At 40.1% G+C, this 23,112-nt stretch overlaps 1 long non-coding RNA gene across 2 annotated transcripts; it reads right to left on the bottom strand.

The window, feature by feature from the left end:
- Positions 1 to 7,305: 7,305 nt before the first annotated feature.
- Positions 7,306 to 21,631, bottom strand: LOC146436122 (uncharacterized). Of its 2 annotated transcripts, none has more exons than XR_014852534.1 (5): positions 19,953 to 21,631; positions 19,492 to 19,572; positions 17,715 to 17,929; positions 17,224 to 17,371; positions 7,306 to 7,947 (listed from the first exon to the last, which is right to left on the bottom strand). It is a non-coding gene; the product is annotated as an uncharacterized LOC146436122 (long non-coding RNA). The 2 variants fall into 2 exon arrangements; XR_014852533.1 differs by having other exon boundaries at positions 17,761 to 17,929.
- Between the last annotated feature and the right edge of the window lie 1,481 nt (positions 21,632 to 23,112).

Below are 23,112 nucleotides of genomic sequence, written 5' to 3'. Positions count from 1 at the left end.
TTCTTTGTTCCTCATTTTGCATTCCTCACCTATAATTAGCACATCCCTTGCCTGGAAACATGAAAAAAAGCATATGAGCACTCCATCTATGAACTGCTAAAACCGTCTTACTGCTTGAAGACCTCCCTGTTCTCAAATCCACAGAGCAGGACAAAGAAATGTTTAGGATTCCTGGCAACTACTCCTCTCCCAGCACATGCTAAACAAAACCCTGCTATCTAACAGAGGGAGAGGATGAATTAACATAACCACCTCTCCATACACCAATTAGCAAATGAAATCAAAACAAAGGAAATGTCCTCCATTAATCTTTCCCTGCCAAAGAGCAACTGACTGCCATATAATCCACAGCAATTAGCTCAATAATGGGAGCGCAAGAGATTTATCTTGAAGCAGGAATTAGGGAGGGCACGATTAATGTACTGTACATCAAGAGTGCAGGCAAAAGCTGGTGATCCCTCAGTGCAGGGTTGTTTGAGGAAACTGCAAAGCTGAGTAGCCTGGAACCAGGTTGCAACACATATACCCCAGTATTCCCCTTTAACATATCCTGAAAAATTCTGGTTGGCAGTCCCTGCATATGGGAGGATGAGAGTTCATGCCCAAACATACACAAACAAACTTAAATTGTGCCAGTTTCAAGCCAGAGAATACTGAAGCTTATATATGGCTGTTCCTGAATAGCATGAGAAGATTCCAGGGTGCCAAGGAGTTTAGGTGATATGGCCCATGAGGATGCAAAAATCCAAAGGACTATTGAGAGAACTGCCACTGTTAATCAGTATGTCCCTTCAGCTCTACACAATGTGAGAAATGAAGCCAAGAAAGCTCCAGAATAACCACTTGATAACTTGATAACAAAGTGAAATCTCTCACATTCTATCTTCTTTCCTGCTATTTAGACTTTTTGAAATCACAGAAATTTGCTGCTTTTCACTTTTGGTTCTCACATGTTGTTTTCTTTGCCCATTTAACTTGTTATTTTAGTGGGGATCTAGCTCAAGCAAATGTGCAAAGCGACTGGGAATTGAAGAAGATTCAGTAGCACAAAGCTAGAAAAAAATTGCAACATCCAGGTAGGTGGATCCTCTGCTACAGGACAGGTAGAGGATGGGACAAGAGAAGTATTAACACACAAAATATATTTCTTGACATTAGCTGAATATTTCTTAAATTAGAAGATGCATTTGCTCTCTTCATTTTCCCTTCTCCAGAATCACATGAAAACATGAATACCAAACATGGAACAGCTTACAGGGACACTACAAAGCTCTTGCTTACATATGCATCAGAAATGAAGGGAAGAAAATGAAGAGGAAAAATTAATTATCTGAAGATAATCTTTGTTCAAAGCACCATTATTAGGCATCGCAAGCTTAAAGGACTGCTTATTTTAACATAGCACAGGAAGAGACATTTATGGAGTTTTACAAAGATTAAGACCTCTGCCATAAATATCTGTACCGAAATTTTGCTATGAAACAGTAAACAATTTTTAGTCCTGTGACATTAAGTGTAACAGGACACAAAGTAGTAACTGGATTCAACCAAATGCTTGTTTCAAGGATATTTTCAACACTACAGAAAAGGAGATTTTAAACAAGTGGAATAGGAAGAGCACAGACTGCATACTACTAAATCCTGAAGAGGTGTGCAAATACCTTCTTGTCCAACAATATGGACTCAATAGACAAGCCAACAGAGAATTTGCACTGGGCAATTGGTCCCATGGGTGTTGCTGCTACTGGGGGGTTAGGTATTCGGTCAACTCAAGGGGAATTCCGAGAGTTCTGTAATGAGATGTATTTTGAAATCATCAGATTTAGCCATAGATGAGAACTTCACTCTACAGGAAGCCTGCTAACACATTTAGCCCTTCTCCACTCAGAATAAATGGCTTTAGAGTTTCCATCAACTGCTGTACCACTGTACCTTGTCTGCACTCCAGAACTATGTCTGATGTCTTTTCACATAGCAAATATAAGAGAAATAAATACAGAAATTGAGACAGGCTGAACCCACAAGTCATTCCTGAAAAATCTTGAATGGACTCACATTTCTAACTCTATAATTTTGCAGCTAATTTGTTTCAATATAATGAAGAATTTGCTTCCAAAATTCAAAGTTTGACCCCTAGTCCCCATGTGTCTTACTCCTAATTGGAAAAAATCATGTACCTTTCTGCCAAAGAAAAGGATTCATCAGTGTTCATCTAGAAAAGTTACTAAAATACCAGACAAGGGTTAAGAGCAATTTGAAAGACTACTCAGTAACAATGATTCAGATAATTTTCACTCCAATTCCTCTTCAGATTTTATTTCTTCTGTTTCTCCTTCCTTTCCTTCCTACCCACTCTCTCTTTTCCTACTCAGAAAATCCGAGAATCTTTTCTCCGTTATCATGTCCTTTAAGCTTCACAAGGAGGACATGCTCACTCCTGGAATATAATGTATAGATTTCCTGTATGTGCTTAGCATACTCAAAATGGGGGAAAGTAAAGAAACTAAGATACCAGCTCCTGTGAGATAGTTACTGTTATACACCAACATGAAGCTTCAGCTCTCTTGAAGTTGTCAGAGATTTAATCCTTCTCATTTCCCTGAACTTTGATCAACTCACCCAGCAGGGTCGATTAGCCCTGGGTGTGGCAATCGGAGGTGGTCTCCCACAAAATCAGTTGAGCTGTTTCTCTAATCTATGTAACACTAGATTTACCATTGCTCCCATGGGTTTCTTTCTCTTTTTTTTAACTGCTAATTTACTGCAGTTCATCAGTGTTTTGACGAAGAATAAAACAGAAAATACCATTTCCGATCTCTTTCCAGCATACAGCAGTTGCTTACCAGACACTGAAGATTAATGAATCTGGAACTGTTTGCTACTCTCCAAAAGTGTTAGCGTGCCTTGTCTTTTCAGACTGGCAATCTAGTTCTAAATATGCATGAGAGGACAACAGCCGCTGCCCCTTAGGGCTGCTTTCTGTGGAATCCGTAAGAGCAGCAACTCAAAAAGATTGAGCCATATCATTCAGTTCTTAAGCAGGCAATTCCACCTTCTCCCACGGTCTGTCTCATTCCCATTACAGCCAACACATTCCCATGACACAGAGATCAGCACAGACCTGCCAACACAGCCCAGCACAAGTTACAGCTGCCTCTCCATCTATCCACTTTCAGCAGTCTTTCTGACAGCATTTCTATCAAGGAAAGTATGAGTGGAAAAGAATGGCATTCAGCCAGTTTGCCTGCCCCACTGCCCTGCGAAATGGAAATGGAGGGCAGAACCTCAGAGATGAGCTCCCGACTGAATGGCTAGTCTCCTTGCTGTTGTCCTCTTGGTGGACAGATTGCAAAGCAATTATTATTTGTCACCAATGTTTAGTCACCAGGGTACTAGCAGACCCCTCCCTTGATGCATTCATAATTCATATTTTCAATCTCTAATAACTTACACATGGAGGAATGTTGCAAGCCATAAGAGCATGACCTGGCAGGATTCAATCCAGTCCAGACTGAGCAAAGCTATAGCTACACAGGGCATTCTTTACCATCCATACTCTGCCCCTAAGCAAGGACACTGTTGTACCTTAATTTGACAGTAAGAAAATAAAGCATGCTTTAAAATGAAAGCTGTTACTCAAGGATTTCTTCATAACAGACAGATTTGGGAAGAACAAAGTTCTCATTATACTGACTGTTGAGATTCTCCTTTGTGAAACTGTGACAAATCTAATAGTGAATGGAGGGATATTTTTTAATAGAGTCAACAGGCAGATGGATGAGATTTTAGAGAGACAGAGACAGAAGTGTATAAACTTCAGCCAAACACAAAGAAAGAGAAACTGCCTGGGAAAATGTAACTGAGAGTAACTCAGCATGGCTTGTTATTGGGAGCTGAACTTGCAGCTTTGACAAGGCTGACTTTAAGGCGACCTTCAGTGAAGCTCTTTAACAGTGTATGCTGGGCAATCGCTGGTAAATCTTTATTAATTTTAATTGGCGGCACCCATTTATAAGAACCATTAAAAAGGATAAATTGAGCCCATCCGGCGTAATGTCTTTTGTTAATTAGTTTGTCAGCACTGTTTTAATATCCCCTAATGACTTCATATTTCAGGCCTGACATTAAAGGAGACGCTGTGAGAAAGGAAATGGTCTTATCACCGTGTACATTTTTTTCTTTTTTTGAACAAAAAGTGTCCTTCCAGGCCTGACCAAGGTTAGGTGTCATTTAATTCAGATAGACAGGTACCACAAGACTTGGAAGGGCCCTGTCACCCTATCCAAACCTCACCTTGCTACTGACCAACATGCTTGGCTAAGATTTTCTCTTTTTACAGACCCACACAACAGCAGAAGAAATTAAAAGTCATTTGTCACCAAATTCCCATCCTCCATAGCTCATCATGGATTTGTCTTCAGTCTCAAAACACAGTCATGTGGGAAAAATATAGGAGAAACCTGGTACAAAATTGCAGCAATGCCTCCCTTAAGCAAAACAGGTTAAACCCCACAGAGCTGAAGGTCTTTTGATTCACAAGGAAATGCACAACACTGACATCCTGATCTGTCTTGGGGACCACAAACTTACAAATGAAAAGCTGATACAGTAAGAGCATCAGCAAAGAATGCTTTGTATATGGATTTAATTTACAAATTACAAATTAAAAGAAGACAAAGGAGAAGTTATTTCTCTGGGGATGATTCTTGGTCTGCAACAAAGGTGAGTGAGCAAGTTTATGATTTGGTGTCAACAGTTCTCTTCTTCTTGTGCTCATCCTGCATTTCTTGTAATAGCACACTCAAACTTTTATCCTGGGAGATGAAGAACTTGAATTCAGTTACCAATGCTGGAAATTCACTTCTAATGAGTAGAGTATTTTAGACCTTTGCATCTCAAATAGATTATGAAGATTTTAAATTAGGTAATAAAAGCAATTTAGCACATTTTACCCATTTTCTTTAATATGTATGCACTTGATAATTTTTATTCAATGAGGAATTGTATACAGTAAGGGCAAGGAGAAGGATCAGATGTAGCCATCACAGAGGGTAACACAACCCATTGTTGTCTGAGAACTCCTTTTATGGGGTGAACCTTGTGTACTTAGACACCTTGTTTCTCTCCTCACAGATCTGCCACACATGTCTTTGAGCTGATGAACAATGGAATTATTCATCTAGGGATGCATTTCCTCACTATGAGGTCTGCAGCAAATTTTGTTCCTAGTCAGTCTCCTACAGTGACTTGTTGCATCAAGGGGAAGATCTTGAATTAACATTGACTTTTTGTCAGTGAAGAATTGTCTTGTGAGCTGGATTCTATTAGGTTTTTTCATTTAAGGTAACAATAGGTGAGCAATATAAGAAAAATAACATCCCCCATTAGTTAATATTATATTTGATGCTTTGGTGCTTAGTGTTGGATTAATTCACAAGGGGGAAATGAATAAGTGAGAAACAGCTAATAGAAAAATTAGTTTTTCCTCTGTCTTACATAACTTTGCAAATGATGAATAATTTAATTAATTGTAAGGTGCTTGCATTATGCTGGTAATAGTAAAAGGAAAACTAAATCTTTAGCTAATTAAAATAGTGCATTTTTCCCTGAAATTTTAAGATTACCCATAGATGGCTCTTTATAAGCATCATACTGAGAATTGTAGAGAGACATGTTCCGCTTTGCTAGATCGCCTTTCAGCAAAACACAAACAAGTAATTACTGTAGCAACTGAATCAGTTACTAGTTTTATTACTGAGCAAAATCCTTGCCTCAAAGTCAATTGAAATCTCCCTGTAAGGATCTGGAGAACTAACAGGTTTTGCTTTTTCCATTAAAATTTAGGGTTAATGATTTTACTAGATTTTTTTTTATGGATACACAGTCATAGCACTTGAATATTAAAAGCTGCTCTTTGATCTCCTGAAAGCCATCCTACTGTCATTGCAAGCTTGTGCCATGTTTCATGCAGATTTAAAATTTTCAGGGGACTGCTATAACTATGCCCTGTGTGAAGAACACAGTAAAAGCATGCCTAGGGTGAAATAGATATTCCCAGCAGTCTGAACACCTCTTTGAATGAACTGCCTTTGCAGGGAATAAAAGTCTTAAGTTTTTTTCTCCAACCAGCCTGTCTCTTGTGCACTGGTGTGCTCTACAGAACTCAGCCTTTCATAATCAAAGATCTGCATAACACTGGCAGCATAATTGGTATTTAGTCTCCATTTTGCAGCTCTGACAAATACAAATTTACATAATAGTCTTTCATTTCTATAAAACATCGTTATTCGTGACAAGCATATTTCCGGTCTTTACCACAGAACAAAACATTGTCTTTTCATTGTTCCAGTACTTCCAGCTCTTGTTATGCAAAAAAATTATGCCTTAATTAGTTTTGCTATTGCTAGCTAGAAAGTGAAAAGAGACTATTTTCTTCAGATGCATTAACTCAAAGACAGTTGAAATTCACCAGGGAACTGAGAAAGAAGGAAACTAATATTCCTGTTTCCAGTCACACCTAAGAGCCAGAGAGAAGAGAGTGGCATCTACCACTTCCAAAATATGGCAAAATGTGACAAACTAAGGCCTAGCCCTTCCAGTCTATTCCCCTATATGTTCCAACATTATTTTCGCCTGTTGATGTCCTTCCTTCTTTCATATAAAACTTTCTGTCCTCCAGCACATCACTCTTGCTTCTGGTCTTCAGGATTTAGATATCTAATAATGAAATGTGTAAATACTAATAAAATGCCTATATTTTAATAATTTTTTTAAGGTAGTGAATATGCCTAACATATTTCAGATACTTTAGTAAAATTTTAATGCGTTATTGCAAAATTTTAATAACTTATAATTTTTATGCAAAACTCAGCTTACCAAATAAAAAAAATCCACAAAAAAACCCCAACCAAACAAAAAACAAATAAAGAAAAAAAAAATTAAAATAAACAAATGAAAAAAAACCCCACCACATCTTAGTATCTAACAAATGTGGCACCCAGAAAAATAACCTGACCAGTCTAGATAAGCCTGTATAATAAATTTTACAAATGTATATTAACAGAATTAGAGGAAGGCCCCATCCACAACATACAGCTCCTGTCTGTGTCACCTGAAGTACCCCAGCTCCTGGCCCTTCAGGCTTGTTCTGGTCCCAGGACCTGCCAGGAATCATTGAGGAACTTACACAAGTTTATCAGTGCATATGTTGAAAATATCAAGTTGGAGCAACACAGAGTTCACAACCCATATTTACAAGAACTCTTTTTTTTAAATAAAGCTGTTGTTAATAATAAAGTCAAGCTGTTAATTTCAATAGCAGATAACTACCTGCAATACATCCCTTTCACAAAGCTCAAAACAACGCACTAACTTGTAGTTCCAAGATTGGAGCAACAGCTGGGAGGCCAACCCCAGACATTTCATCAGAAGTAGAAAATCACACTGATACAACATGGACTTCTAGCAGGGGTTCAGAAAGTGTTTCAAGTGGTCCCTTGTCTCAGCTGGTATTGAACCTGTAGCTGCTTTCTGCAAGCAGCAATAATCACTGCCTCAGGTGCCATGCGAGTTTGGCATCCCACTGTTGACCCTGATGTTTGCTGGTGGCCTGGTGGCCTTCAGCAGATTTGGCTGCCTCATATGCTAATACATCCATGCCTGTGGATTCAATAGCATTATTGACTCTGGAGCTAATCAGGTTTTGAGAGACTTTCAGACACAACCTCAGCACACTCTTTTGCCCTTTTTGACTCACTTTCTTCTGGTGTCCATTTCTACCCCCTATCCATTAATACCTATGGAATTCATTCACACCCCACAGAGGAGGCCTTTACAACATATCCACAGGAGATCTGACACTTCTGGGAGAAAGCAGAGCTTTTAGGTGGTACCGTGTGAACTGTACTGCTATGCAGTGGCTCAAGGAGAGAAGTGGTGTCAATGGTCCTGTGAAAATCAGAGTAAAAGCTACAAATTCACTTGTTTACAGTGAGTAGGATTTTTTTTTTTTAAACCAGTAAGTACTGTAAAGGTAAAACAAATGTGAAGTTATTCAAAAGCTTTTTTTATTTAGCATATTGTTTAAATAATGGATTAAAACCGAGTTCAAAATCACCTGCTTTGATCAATCATCAAGAGATCACAGGATATTTTTTCATCAGAATCAGCTTTGTACCTTATACCTCAGCACTGGAAAAAGCAACTGCCTGATTTTCTCCCATGGGAAAAAATACAAAAGGAATTAGAATAAATCACATGAATTTATGCAAAATCAGAAAAGTCATTGTTTGTGTCATATACTTGTATGTCCTACGATTATTTAGCCAGCAACTTGTTAGTCCTGCATCATGGTGAGCATCCAGCATCAAAGGGGAGTAGTGCTGTGTTAGCCTGCACTTACTTTTACAGATCTCAAACCACCTTCCAAAAACTGCCCGCTACCCTTATTCTCATTTTGTAAAGAAGAAACAGATACACGAAGAAAAGTTATTTGATCTTGATGGCAGAATCAGGATACATTTACGAATGTTTTTTTCTGGAAAAATACTGACTTTTTTTCTTTCTCCTTTTTTCTTTAGTATGGAGGACTAGAAAGTTGAGGCTGCATATTTCTCAGCTCTTCTTTAACAAGAAAACTGTTAATATTCCCAAATTCCCTTATTTTCTTCAGTGTTCCTCTCTCTGTAACTTTTCACAAAACAATTCCTGGTCACAAGTGGTCAGAAGTGATAGAAATCTTCAGTATTAATCTTTTCAGTGAACAATTCCCTTTTTGGTTTAGACACCCATCACTCATAATCTCACTATTTTCTCTTAGTCTGCTGCTTCCTATAACGAAAACAGTCACAACTGTAATGAAAATAGTTTTGAAAACAAGGTGGGTTTATAATGTAGTTCAAAAAGGAATAAAAACCTGCAGAAGTCATTTGATAAGAGTCCCATGGCCCCTATTTGCAGGCCTACACTAAAATTTTCTCATAGAAGATAAGCTAGGCAAAGTCAAGAAACCTGAAGATAAATTCCACTTCAGTGAACTGTCTCCGAACATTTGATAGCTCACCCCTGTCCTTTGTCACCCACTTTTATTTAAGTAAAATAATCCACTGAATAATTCATACGAATAGTCTTGACCTGGAGCCTATGTACAGTGAATTCTTTACATGTGTTCTGTAACACATACAATCTTGCTTCCATTCTCCAGCCAAAAATAATGCAGTTTTGGAATAAACATCTTGCCAAGAAGCTCCACTTTCACTTTGTTGGACCATTCCATATTAAACTCCCTATTTGCAATGAGATCTTTCAATCAACCTGTTCACAACAACATAGTTTCATGGATTCATAGAATGGTTTGGTTTGGAAGGGATCTTAAAATCATCTAATCCAACCTGCCTGCCATGGTAGGGAATCTTCCACTAGAAAGTGGTTTCAAAACCAACAAAAGTATGCTGAAAAAGCAAGTGTATTTCAGGTTTTATATTAATAATCCAGAGCTACTCTCAGTATTTGCCTGCCTTTATGGAGGGGTGTGGCTGTCACAAGAATAGATCAGCATCCATTCAAGCACTTCCAATAACCTCTTCATTGTCTTCTCCATTAGTACCAAGAAATGTGTATGTAGGCAGGCCCTGTGTATCAACAGAGAAAGCTGAGACACATAGAGAAGGAAACCTGGTTAGAGGTGCTTAAACCAGTGGGTGCTACAGGTGCTCAAGTCAGTCCTTACTGGAGGGTTACCAGGCTAGCTGAGCTCTGTTTGGTGAGAAACATGAAATCATCCCAGAGAACAATTGTACTAACTCAGTGTGGAGCCTGGTCTAAGCCCAAGCCCAGCCTTGAATACTGCAAGCACTAGCCAGTAATTGCTGGCTTCTCTACCCAGCCTGGGTGACAGCAATAGGAGTGCAGAAAGCCTGCCTGCCTGGTAGCAGCTGGAGTGGCAGAGCTACTTCTGGATTCCTCCTGCTTGAGCACCTCAGACTGGTTGGCAGAGCTCACAGTACAGCTGCTAACTGCAGGCTTTCACAGATCAGCTCCATTATGCTCTGTCACTGTATCTGACAGGGACTAATGCCTGAAATCACATTGGTCTTAAAATCAGACTATCCAGAGTTGCAATACTCAAGCAAAGTCCTTTTCCAAAAGCATAATATCTTAGCATGAGTCTTGTTTCAGAGTCAACTGCATTTTATCAGCCTCCTGGAAGAAGTAGTTTGAAAGGTTTCTGACCTTTCTTTTCCATTTGGGGACAAAAGTGTTTCAATAATAACATCCAACACCTAAATATGAACAGATTCTCACCTTCAAGTTTGAGAACCAGAAGTATCATTTTAAAATAGCAAACAGCAATCTTTGTGACAGTGAAAAATTCACTTGGAAAGCATCAAAGTGTGTGGAGACCACACAGTTTGGAGGAGCTGGTTCTTTAGATCTAGCTGTGGCTCAGTCAGCTCTTGATTCCCCCCCCCGCACACACACACACACAAGAGATTAGGACATCAAGCAAGAACTCTCAGAAAGAGCACTAGTTCAGTTTCTGCTGTTTATTCTGCTCAGAGATTTCATGCAAAACTCTCGGCCCTCCAGGTGATACAGTAATAGGAGTTCACTCACATGAGCTCACTTATTATCTGACCTGGCAAAAAGGACAATTAAATTATAGAAAATGAAGCTATTTCAAAAGTTGGGGAAAACACTTGCACAATTGATTTTACTAATATTGTTTCCACAGTTTTCTAGAGATGGCCTATCTACATGAAATACAAATAACTAAATAATTTGTATAACTGAATTCATGCTTTCACTGAATCGTCTATGCAGTGAATAGTGATCAATTCACTCTTTATAACAAAATAACCTTACCCTGTTCTCAGCCATGCAGAAATAACAAAGCAGGAGCTGTGAAATTCTCTGTTGACTGAAAATAAAAAAAAAAAAAGCAGCAGAAACACTTTGCTACTGTCTACCCAATAAAAATGTTATATATCTTACAAGAACAAGGATTTACTTTCCAATTCATACTTGACATTTTTTAACTAACTCTGTGAAATTCCTCAGAGGGCAATGAAGCATGGGCTGGATAAATGAGTTGTAAGGTGGAGTGAAAACCTGCTGAACTGTCAAAGGGTTCAAAGGGTTGTGATCAATGGCCCAAAGCCCAGCTGGAGGCCTGAGACTAACAGTGTACATCAGGGGTTGATACTGGGGCCAGTAGTATTTTACATCTTCATTAATGGTCTGGACAATGGGACAGAGTGCACCCTCTGCAATTTTGCCGTTGGTACAAAACTGGGAAGAGTGGTTGACACAGCAGATGTTTGTGTTGCCATCAGAAGGACCCTGGTTAATAGGCCGTGAAAATTAACAGAGTGAAATGCCAAATCCTGCATTGAAATAACCCCACACAGCAGTGCAGGCTGGGGCTGACTAGCTGGAAAGCCACTTTGAAGAAACGGGTCTAGGGATACTGGTTGAACATGAGCCAGCAACATTCCCTTGTGGCAAAAAAAGGCAAATAGCCTCCACGACTGGACGAGTGAGAGCATTGCCAGCAGGTTGAGGAAGGTGTTTCTTCCAGTCTGCTTAGCACTGGTGAGATCCTACATGGAGGATCTACATGCTGTGTCCAGGACAGAGCTTCCCAGCACAAGACACATGAGCACAGTGTAGCAAGCCCAGCACAAGGGCCACAAAGATGATTTAGGGTCTGAAGCATCTATCATACAAGGAGAGGTTGAGAGAGGTAAAATTGTTTAACAGATGGAAAGACTGCAGCCATGTTAATGGAAAAAAAAGCCAAAAGTCTGGTGGCTACAAAGAAAGGGTTTGTTGAGATGGGTCTTGAAATGAAACGTTTATCTTCTTTGACAACTCTGTTGGCTAGACTTTGGCTGACCTACAAGGTATTCTGCAAAATTCACCCAAAAAAGAGAACAGAAATGGAAGATACAAGAACTGTTCTGGGTCAGACGAAAGGCCAGTCTAGCCTGATAACTTGTCTCCTACACTACCTCATAGTCACTGAATGTGCAATCCCAGAGCAGACTCAACTGTGGAAGAGTGAATAGAGCTGGAAGGTTGAATAGAGGCATGTAAAGAGCTTCTCTTGATGTCTGTGCTGCTATGAACAGAGACCAAAGATGTTTCATATCTTCATCAATGACATAGACAGTGCCACTTAGTGTGCCTTCAGCAAGTTTGAGTGCAAGGACCAAGCTGAGTGGAGCGGGTGACATGCCTGGGGGACAGGATGCCAGCCAGAGGGACCTGGACAAACTCAAGAAGTAGGTCCATGGGAACCTCATGAAATCAAGCACAAGGTGCGGCACCTGAGTTGAGGCAGCCCTCAGTATCAACACAGGCTGGGGGAGGAAGGAATTTAGAGTGGAGAAGGAGAAGGAGAAGGAGAAGGAGGAGAAGGAGAAGGAGAAGGAGAAGGAGAAGGAGAAGGAGAAGGAGAAGGAGAAGGAGAAGGAGAAGGAGAAGGAGAAGGAGAAGGAGAAGGAGAAGGAGAAGGAGAAGGAGAAGGAGAAGGAGAAGGAATTCAGGGTGGTAGTGGATGAGAGGCTGCACCTGAACTGAAAATATTCACTTGCAATCCAGAAAGCCAAACATATCTCAGGCTGCATCAAAGGCAGTGTGGCCAGCAGGCTGAAGGGGTGATTTTTCCCCTCTACTCTGCTCCAGTGAGACCCCATCTGAAACACTGCACCCTCTCTGGGGTCCACAGCACAGGACGAACATCAATCTGTTGGAGTGGGTCCAGAGAAGAGGCACAAAAATGATTGGAGGGTTTGAATACCTCTCCTGTGAGGAAAGGCTGAGACTTAGGGTTGTTCAGCCTGGAGAAAGCTCTGGGAAGACCTTACTGTGGCCTTCCAGTAGTTAAAGGTGGCTTATGAGAAAGATGGGGACAAATTTTTTAGCAGGTCCTGCTGTAGGACAAGAGAGAATGTTTTTAAATTTAAAGAGGGTAGATTTAGAATAGACATAAGGAAGAATTTTTTTTTATGACGATGAAGGTGGTGAAACACATGCACAGGTTACCTACAGAGGTGGTAGATGCCACATTCCTGTAAACATTCAAGGTCAGGTTGAATGCAGCTCTGAGCAGCCTCTTCTAGTTGATGTCCCTGCTCGTTTCAAGGGTGTGGACAATATGACCTTTTAAGGACCATTCCAACCCAAACTATTCTATGACTCTATATTGCAAGTGTTCTCTACAGTTTGAGAGCCACCTAATGGTACATGACTGCTCAGGACACATTGGTGGTGAGAGCAAGACTGTGCTACTTTTGTGGCTCTTTGTGTCTTGGATGCATCTGATGTGTACCTGGGACCACAGCATTCTGAAACTGCACTCCCCTGTGACAACACAGTTCACAAATACCAGGGCAAGGAACTTTCAAGAGTTGAGAGTGTTCTTCCTTGGGCATCTGCCTGGAAAACAGTCTTCAAGAGATGAGGTGGTTGCTGCACGACATTCCAGGACATGTTGTTTCCCTTTTGAAATGTCTTGTCTACCACAGGAATCACATTAACCACACTGAGATGCTTGTCTCATCCTTAAAAACCAAGTTTTCCCCGAAGAAGGACAACAAAATTAAAAATTAAAAGCTAAAAAGACCCAAATCCAAAACCCACCACCACTAAGGAATTATTTGCTTATTAGCTCTGTCTGTGCTACATAAATACAAATGAGGAATTCGTTAACACTATCTATGCTATATGGAAGGTTCTCAGGAGCAGTGTATTTACTGTATGTGAAAATCCACTGAAAGTACTGGATTTTTCCATTTTCATGTAAATCAAAAATTTTCTTATGCTTCATAAAACCAAAATCCTAGAAATGCTGTATTTCAAATATTCATAAATGTGACACCTTGCAGAATCCAAAATATTTACAGTTATTTTATAGTATAAAATTAAAAATTTTAAACAAATATTTATAAACATTAAAATGTGATTATTTTTAAATTATTGTGACAAAAAAATTAATGTTCTGGTGTTGAAGGTCCAGGGATTGAGGTGTCTCAAAATTTCTCAAAACTATGCACAAGGCACCAACACCCAGCAATATAACTGTGTCGCAGGAAAAGCAAAGGTGAATGACTACTGCAAGTGCAGAGCTTCTGGCACGAGGATTACACAGCAGAGGGAGCAATTGCCCTGAGCCACTTTTATTCCTTACACTATTAGTGTTGCTGTAGCTGCAAATTATTCTAAGTTTGCGCACTAGCATAGTAGTTTTTATTAGATGAAACATGAAAATTGAAAAAAAAAATAAACCCTGCAAGATCAGAAATCTTCTTTGAGTGGAGCTGAGTACAAGAACTCTGCATTGGCTTCAACAGGCACTGGTAAAGCACCCAAGAGAAAAAGCAGCTGGTCTCTTTCTGTTCAGGAAAAAAGATGGATAATTGCTAGTTTGAAATAGTAAGAATTTGTAAGAAGGGAAATTATCATTCATTATAATAACTGTGCTAGGCCTACAGTTTACAGGGACAGTTTTATATCCTTAGATGTAGAAGGTGTTTTGAGAACAAAATATGTGAGATCAGCGTAAGCCAACTGTGTACGCGCTTATTCTTCACTAGTTTTCTGTGAGAGTTTATTCTGGCATGCAGTCATTTCATAGTTTGACCTACGAAGCTTCCAGCACACCATTTGGTGGAAAGGGTGGACAAGGTTACATTCTTGGCAGTGAGAATGCAGCAGCTAGAGACATGGGAGATTGACTCTGGGGAGTATTATTTTTATTAAGAGACAGAAAGACAGTGCTATACAGAATGCATCCAGAAAAGGAGCTTCAGGTTTCATGGTATTGTGTTTATGGAACCTCATAGAGAAGATGTGCCCGTGCCTTACACAATTTGGGTCACTGCAATGCACATGCACACACTGTTTGCACATGAATATGGCAAACTCAGCAATATTCAGTCAAATCAGTTACAGGATCTAAAACTGAGAAAAGGATCTTTGCTCAACATGGGTTCCCAAGGAGAGTTACTCACTCCTCCATGAAAAAAAACCCTCATCAATTAATTAAAATTGATTGATTTATTAAAAACAATATTTGAGTTATTTTCAATAAACCAAGATGATAAGCTGCCAGAAGCCAAGAATGATAACATACATGAACCAGTTTTATCATAACCACACCACTGGAAGGTAATTTCCACCCTTTCCAGGGATCAGTGAACTGAGATGCTGCCTGCAGCAGCAACTTGCACAAAAGATCCACTTCTCAAGATAGAGGGTATCAGTGTCCTGGACAAAATCAGTGCAAGTGCCTCCAGCTTTGGCTGCTACATGTATCTGCCCTGCAGCAGATCACATTCTCACCATGGGTATCCTGTCACATACAGTGGGGTAATAACTAACAAAAGGTAAAAGTTACTTTACTTGCTCAGCGCTGAGACAGTAAATATCCAGGAATCACCACTAAAAGTACAAATGGGTGTCTAGCCAGCACTGGAACACAAATGACCAGAAATAAGCAACTAGTGAGGATCTGGCCCTTTGTAACAGTTGGTTTCAGGCCAAGAAAAAGCTGAACATCCGTAGGGATGGCTGTGAATTGGCCAGTCTCCACCCACAAACAGAGAAAGCTGCTGCCATTCATCCCACAAGTGTTCTTGGAATTTGCTTGCTACAGCTTTAAAAAAGGTCAGACAGAAGGTGCTCAAAAAAGAGTTAGGCTGTGATTACTCTGGCTGTTTTAACTGGGCAGCCAACTCTGCCTTGTGACAGACAGCTGGGAAATGTAACTACTGAGAGTCTGAATTGTATCCGCATTTAAGCACTCATGTTTCGTGCAAGCACATAAATTGTACAACAGGAATTTAGGGGATGGAGCAGCTGCATTATGAGGACAAATTTCTCTCCTTAATTTGGAGGCATGCAGGCTGAGGGGGATAAAACTGAGAATTGCAAAATCATGAAGGTAGTCAAGAGACCAGATTGTTACTCACCAAACTTTGCAATACTACAAGTATGGCCATTCACTCAAACTACATGCAAGATAGGTTTCAAACAAACAAAAGGAATAATTTCATTTTGCAAACACAGCTGTAGTGAAATTTTGGTGATGTGGGACTAGGAGACCAATAATATCAGCAGGCTAGACAGAAAAGCAGGCTATAAAAAGAGAATTTATTTATGAACAGCCGTTCCAAAACGGGTAAGGGAATGGCCACAGGTGTACCTCCCAGAGATTTTAATCCAGTGACTGTAGATGCTGAGGAAGAATGGGAGGAATGCACAAATGAATGGCCAGGATCCTGTCCTTGCTCCATATAGTATTGCCTGCTATTTCTCATCCAAGGCAAAGATACCAGTCTAGGTGGGCCACAGGTTTGACACAATAAGGTATTTCTTACACTTGTGTGCATGAAAACATGGCTGGAGAAAGGCACTGCCACTGTAGGCCTAAGAGCCTGAGCTCGCTGCAGGAGAGGCAGCTGGCATGGCTTCCCCTGTAATTGCTGTCAGACTACATATACTTTAAAAACCTGTGCAGAAGTGATAATTCAATAGACATACACATTGAAGAACTGCTTCTGCCCCATAGAGCATTGAAGCTAAATTCAGAATTGTTTCTGTTATATCCCAGTAGCTATAACTACACAAGTTTTGGAAAAATTTCCTTGATGTTTTTTCCCTACATGCAGCTCCTGTCCATAATAGCCCCTGATCCAGGGGAACTCAGGCTTTGTCCCTATTGCAGTGTGAATTTCTCCGCAGAACTTGCAACCAAACAAGTAAGCCCAACTTACAGTGTCATAAAGGAGGTATCTAACAATGGCACGCCTGTTCCACTCTCACAGTATGAGAGCACAGACTTTAAAAGGAAAAATCTTTTTTCCTTTTGCTAGCACTCAAACACATGCTGGCTTCCTCTGAGCACAACAGATTTCACCTGCTTCCTTCCTTTTGCTTTCAGATCCCACAGCTGTGACAGATATGTTACTAACACACAGCACATGTGCCACATATCCCTTTATCTTCCTCTCTCCATTTCTGCACCCCTGAAGAACTGAGAGGAAATAGAGCTGGCCAGAGTTATCTGGATGTATGCAAAACCCTATCAAATACTCATGAGACCAGAGAGATTGACATAGCTTCTGCTCCCCCTACATATTAAATGCCACCTCTTTTCCCAGAATTTTCCATAACTGTATATGCAGTGGTCGGTAGTCTAAACTTGACCAAACAACTTACCCAGCTTCCTACTATAATGGATGGGTGGGAAGATTTCTTCATATGCTTGTGACTTCTCAGGAAGCCATAAGAAAGACAGATCTAATTTCAGTGGAGCCCACTCCTTTCTCAAGTCTGAGGAAACATCTGTTTCCATTTTCTCTGAAGCCTGCAAGGCAAGTAGGAAGGCACAACATTTTCATCACTGAAATCTAAAAAAATATGACCATACCCTAGCTTATTTCTCAGCATTCCAAATTTGACCGGAAAGCAGTGTTGTATAACACAAGATGCCAAGCACTGCCCTAGAGTGATAGAGATTTTATCTAGCTCCCATTTCAATGGTAACTGGCCAGCTGGAATTTGTCCATAAGTATTTATTTGATAGCAAGAGGAGTTACACTGGTACAGCTGCATAGAAAAGAAGTCATTGGAAATTACAACAGGAAAGAACCTATTAAAGCCACCCATTTCCTCCACCAGGCACTATACAGGTATAATCCATTCTGTACCCTTAGACAGAATCCATTTGTCAAGGTTGCCTGAGATAGCAGAGACCTGGACTAGAATCCTTTCCAGTGGAAGTGAACAGTGTCAATTCTTCTAGCACTGGGAGCAACAAATAAGTTGGGTTCTCAGCAGTACAAAACAGTTGACCTTTACCAAGATCAACTTTACCAAGTTTTTCGCAACAGAGCTATTGATGAGATCACTACTCTCCAATGGCCTAAAAAAAATTAATCAGAAAACTCTATGATCTAAAGTCATTCTGCTTGTGGCAAAGGGAGAGCCATGTAAAAATATTTCCAAAACCAAATAAACAATGAAATGGGAAAGTGACACAAGAAAACACTAGAATGTGTTGAGAGTAATCGGGCTTTAGCACCAAATATCAAATTCATTCCTTGGCATCAGACATCATGCAGAAAGATTACTGCTTACAGAGGCTGACAGAAGAAGTTGCTCTAAATTTCAAGGCTTTTAGATTCTAAATTAATCCCAGTCCATTTTTAGGAATTGTTTTACTTGTCATTGTTCTGCGGGAAAAACACTTGATCATGCAAATTTTCATTCCTAACCACTAGATGTCACTCAACCCATTTCGGTCTCATGCCCACCAACACGCTAATTTACCCCCGAAGTAAAAAAACAACCCCAAAAAAGCGCTAAATAATAACTACGGAGAAATTGAAAAAATGTCAAATATGACACAAAGTTTTCCCGAACACAGCCTCTTTGTAAGCCTGAAGTAGCTTTCAAATACTCATAGGTCAAGATGTTTTGTTGCTGAGACTTAGATTCAGCACTACTTTCAGCTGGAGAGAGTAAAAACATCAACTCCGTAGCTACAAGCAGAGACATTAACTGTTCAACTAATTTCCAATTCAAACAGTGGGTGTTTCCATCTTGGGTGGAAAGCAACACTTCTCAAGTCTCTGCAAAGTCCACTATACTCCTAAAGTGTGAGCCTTGATCCCTGCAGTATATGCCTTATCGAATCTTAGAACGCTTTGAGCTGGAAGGGACGTTACGCATCATCCAGTTCCAACCCGCTGCCATGGGCAGGGACACCTTCCAGTAGAACAGGCTGCTCGTGCTCCTTCCAGCCTGGCCTTGAACACTTCCAGTGATGGGGCAACCACAACTTCTCTGCTCCGGTGCCTCACCACTCTCATAGTAAAGAATTTCTTCCTGGTATCTAATCTAAACCTACCTTCTTTCAGTTTGAAGCCATAGCCCCTTGTCCTGTCACTGTATGCCTGGGTCAAAAGTCCCTCTTCCAGCTCTCTCGCAGTCTTCCTTTGGGTACCAGAAGGCTGCTAGGAATTCTCCCCGGAGCCTTCCCTTCTCCAGGCTGAACAGCCCCAGCTCTCTCAGCCTGCTTTCATTGGAGAGGTGTTACAGCCCTCTGATCATCTTCATGGCCCTTCTCATGTTGGGGCTCCAGAGCTGGATGCAGCACTCCAGGGGGTTCTCACCAGAGCAGAGGGACAGAGTCACCTATATGTAGATATATACCACACTTCTGTGATGCCAACAAGACCATAGCCCTGCAGGCATATACACCTAATTCCTCTCGTTTATTCCCCACACTGCATGCAATTGCACAGATGCATTTAAGTTGGGCACCCTACCCCTATCCCAATGAAGCTGAATACCTGCCATCCCTCTCCATATATCTCATGAGATATTCCCTTGGAAAATATACCTTTACAGTGTACAGCCACTTAAAAAAATGAAATTAGCTCTTTGTACTACACCTTAACTTTCATGAAACCCCAACCCTACCTGCAAAACCTGCAATGATAAATTCTGTCTCCTGTATGTACAGATGTCACTGTGTGGCATCAAGCACATTCCATGTGATGCCTAAAAAAATGTAATGCATAACTGAATGTGAAAGTATAATTACTAGATTAGCAGGTTTCAGCAAACCAGGGAACATAAGATAAGACTGTGAAGTAGTAACAGGTAACAGGAAGGAGCAGGGAATCGAGAACCAGGAGATTAACACTGACATAAAGAATGCACCATTTGTTAATAGTGAGAAACCCTTTTTTTAAATGAAATTTTAATTAATATTTTTCTAATACATTCCTCAATGTATTAGAATATTAACAAATTCCTACATTATTTTCAGTCTGTTACATAATAGAGCAGATCAATACAGTCCTACTGATTAATGCATTCCTACTCTAACTTCAATAAAGTGTTTCCAACAGTGAAAATAAACTGTTTCCTTAGCATACCTAATTCTTTTGCAGTCAATCCTCTCCAGTCCCCAAAACACATCTTCTTACAGGAGTTAACCTCCTTTCAAAAAAAAATTGTAGTCTTTCCATATGCACAGAGTTTTTACTCACTTACAATTTATGTAGCCTAGAAACCAAAATAAAGAAGGTTGGCTTGATGCTTAGGAAAAAAACTCACATTATGTCCCTGCTCTGCCACTGTCTTCCTGTGGGATCTTGGACAAGTCATTCAGGGCATGTTTACGCTTCACAGCAGAGAACAATGCAGAATGCTCTGAGCTGCAGGTTCCCAAGCCAGGAAACACACATGGCACAGCACTGCTGAACCTGTATGAACCAGTCAGTACTGGTACACTAAGGTGTCATTGCATGGAGGTGGTGGCTCATGAGGTCAGTGATCACACAGCCTGCTCAGGTGTCTTTTCACCTTCAATAAAAGCACTTGCTGAGGTTCTTTATCTCTTTTCTCCGTTTGAAGTATGAGAAGAGTAGCTCTTCCATGTTTTGCAAAAATGCTGCAGGCATACAAGCAGGAAAACTGGGGAAGCACAGACAGAACTGACTACCAGACAGGAGAGTATGCATGCAAAACTTTAAAACCCATGTAGCACTTGGAAGTTGCTTCCCTGCAATAATTTTATCTTAGGTATCAGGAAAAACAAAATTTTAAAAAAAAATCTATTACTACTAAATGACAAAAGTTAGAACTGGAGACAGTAAGGACTAACCTGTGAAGAGAAAACTGCTCAGGGTCAATTGGATTTAGAAAATTACAAAAAATGCCTTAAGAAAATACCTTTGCTCTCGTAAAGTGTGACTTTAGTGAAATTTCTTGAAGAAAAATAAATTTCTGCTGAGAAAGGTTACTCAGGTTCAAGGAGGATCTTCATATCAAACCAAAAGGGAGAAGCACCAATTCCAGAATGTACTGACAATCTGCAACATTAATGATAAGACAGACAGAATTTCAAATTGCATGCACGAGACTTGGCACAGGGAATTAAACCTAAGGCTCCACATAAGTGGACTAGCGTCTTTTGTACATACAACTGAATGCTCACTCTGATTCCTGTAAGACAGACTCACATTCTAGACCAAGCTGAGCACACCTGTTTGGATGTGAGGAATGTTACATTTAAATTTCTATTTCACACAAAGCCTTGTTGAGATTTGAAAGCAGTTCTTTCAAAAATAAAAAATAAATAACCCCTGTTGGTGCATTAATTATTCTGTTTCCAGTTAAATCTTTCAGAAGCGTATGTTCTGTACCAGTGTAGAACAGGGGAAAGGTTCTATGGGATAGGAGCCTGTTTTCTCTCCATCTCTAGAGGGGAAAAAACAGATAGAAAAGAAGTTAAGAATTTTATTATACAATTCTAGCTTTATCCAGAAGCTCACTGGAGAAGTTAATGAACTTGGAGACAGGTACAATTGTTTGCAATTTGTGTTCCAAACTCTCTTCAGGAAAAAAAAAACCTTTTCCTTCCCAGCTAAGTACAATGCTTTATACCTGTTATATTTATAGCCATTCAACCTCCTTTCACTGAAGTTTGATGTAAAATCACATCAGTCTGTGGGCTTTCCTGTAGGCCTACTTTCAGTACCTAAAGCAGGGGTGGCTGCAAGAGAGCTGGAGAGGACTTTTTTACAAATGCATGTAGTGACAGGATAAGGGGGAATGACTTCAGACTGAAAGAGAATAGGTTTAGATTGGATATTAGGAAAAAATCTTTACTGTGAGAGCAGTGAGACACTGGAAGAGGTTTGCCAGAGAAGCTGTGGATGCCCCATGCCTGGAAGTGTTCAAGGCCAGGTTGGATGGAGCTCTGAGCAACCTGGTCTAGTGGAAGGTGTCCCAGTCCACGGCAGGGGAGGTAGAACTAGATGATCTTTAAGGTCCCTTCTAACCCAAACCATTCTGTGATTCCATTATAAATACAGAAGTCTCATAAATATTTGTTGGCATTTGGTAGCTTGATTGGATCTAAGTCTCCTCTCTCTTAGGTGTGACCTACACAGGAAAATAAATCACTACGTCCGCACCTGAAGAGAAAAATGTGTGAAGTCATCATATCAGTCTCTGCTGAAGTCATTCTTAGCTGCCCACAAAAACAGGGCTATTCTGGCACTGCTCTGCCAATTGATCTCCCAGTCAGACTAAACGTTACATGTGCTGTAATCAAATAATAAAAGCTTTGCTGTTAACTGCAGAGGTAGTCTTCATTAGAGCCAAAGCAAGAACAAATTTAGGGGCAAAGGTAGAATTCCTGCTCAGGGCAAAGATCTACTTCAGCATATGCATACAGCTCAGCAGCACAGTGATCTCAGCAGGGTTTTCTGTACACCAGAGGATTTCACTGCACTTGAAATGCATTTGTATGAATAGGCTAAAGGCAGTACTGTGAGCTGGAGAAAACTAAACACAGAGGAAAAAACACACAAATAAACACCATTTGGACAATGAGTTTCAACCCTCTATCTTTAACTGAAAACTTTAAAAAATGTTAAAAGGAAAAAAAAGAAAAAAACAAACAACAAATCAAACACTTACAAAAGGTAATTCACCTAATTTGTTGCAGGCTATCCAGTGTGATACAGAGGCACTGAATGACTCAAAGGCAAAGTTCTGAAAAATCAATTTAGAAAAACTACATTTGCCTTTAAAAGGAGCATTCCAAACACAGAGAGAATTAAATAGAATTAGTATGTTAAAAATACTGAAAGAAATCCAACAATTTTAGTTAATAGCCTCAAAGCTAAGTACTCTGGGAAATGAATTCAGAAACATACTGATTTGTCACATGAGGCTTTTCACAGAGCTCTTTCAGGAATACAAAAAAGGGAGCCCAGTCTGAGACAGTTACAAAAAAGGAAGTTAGTGGCACAGAGAACATTAGCTCACAAGAAGTTAGGCCAAGCTGGATAAAGACAGCACAACCCCTGCTCATGCTCTAAGCAACATTCAGTGTTATATAGAATCACAGAGTTTGGAAAAAAACCCTTAAGATCATTGAGATGTTCCAGTTCACACTCAAAAATATAACTAAACAGTCGCCTAAAATTGCCATCAAGAAAAAGAAATCTCTGCTAAATGTTTTAATTGCCTTTATGCAAGACCACAAAGATGCTGTATTTGAAGATTTAAAAAAACAAACAA

Source organism: Lichenostomus cassidix, chromosome 5 (assembly GCF_008360975.1).
Source record: "Lichenostomus cassidix isolate B80296 chromosome 5, HeHo_3.0, whole genome shotgun sequence".
NCBI classification, from domain to species: domain Eukaryota; kingdom Metazoa; phylum Chordata; class Aves; order Passeriformes; family Meliphagidae; genus Lichenostomus; species Lichenostomus cassidix.
Note: the sequence above shows the minus strand (reverse complement) of the source record. Positions and strands in the feature narration are given on the sequence as shown.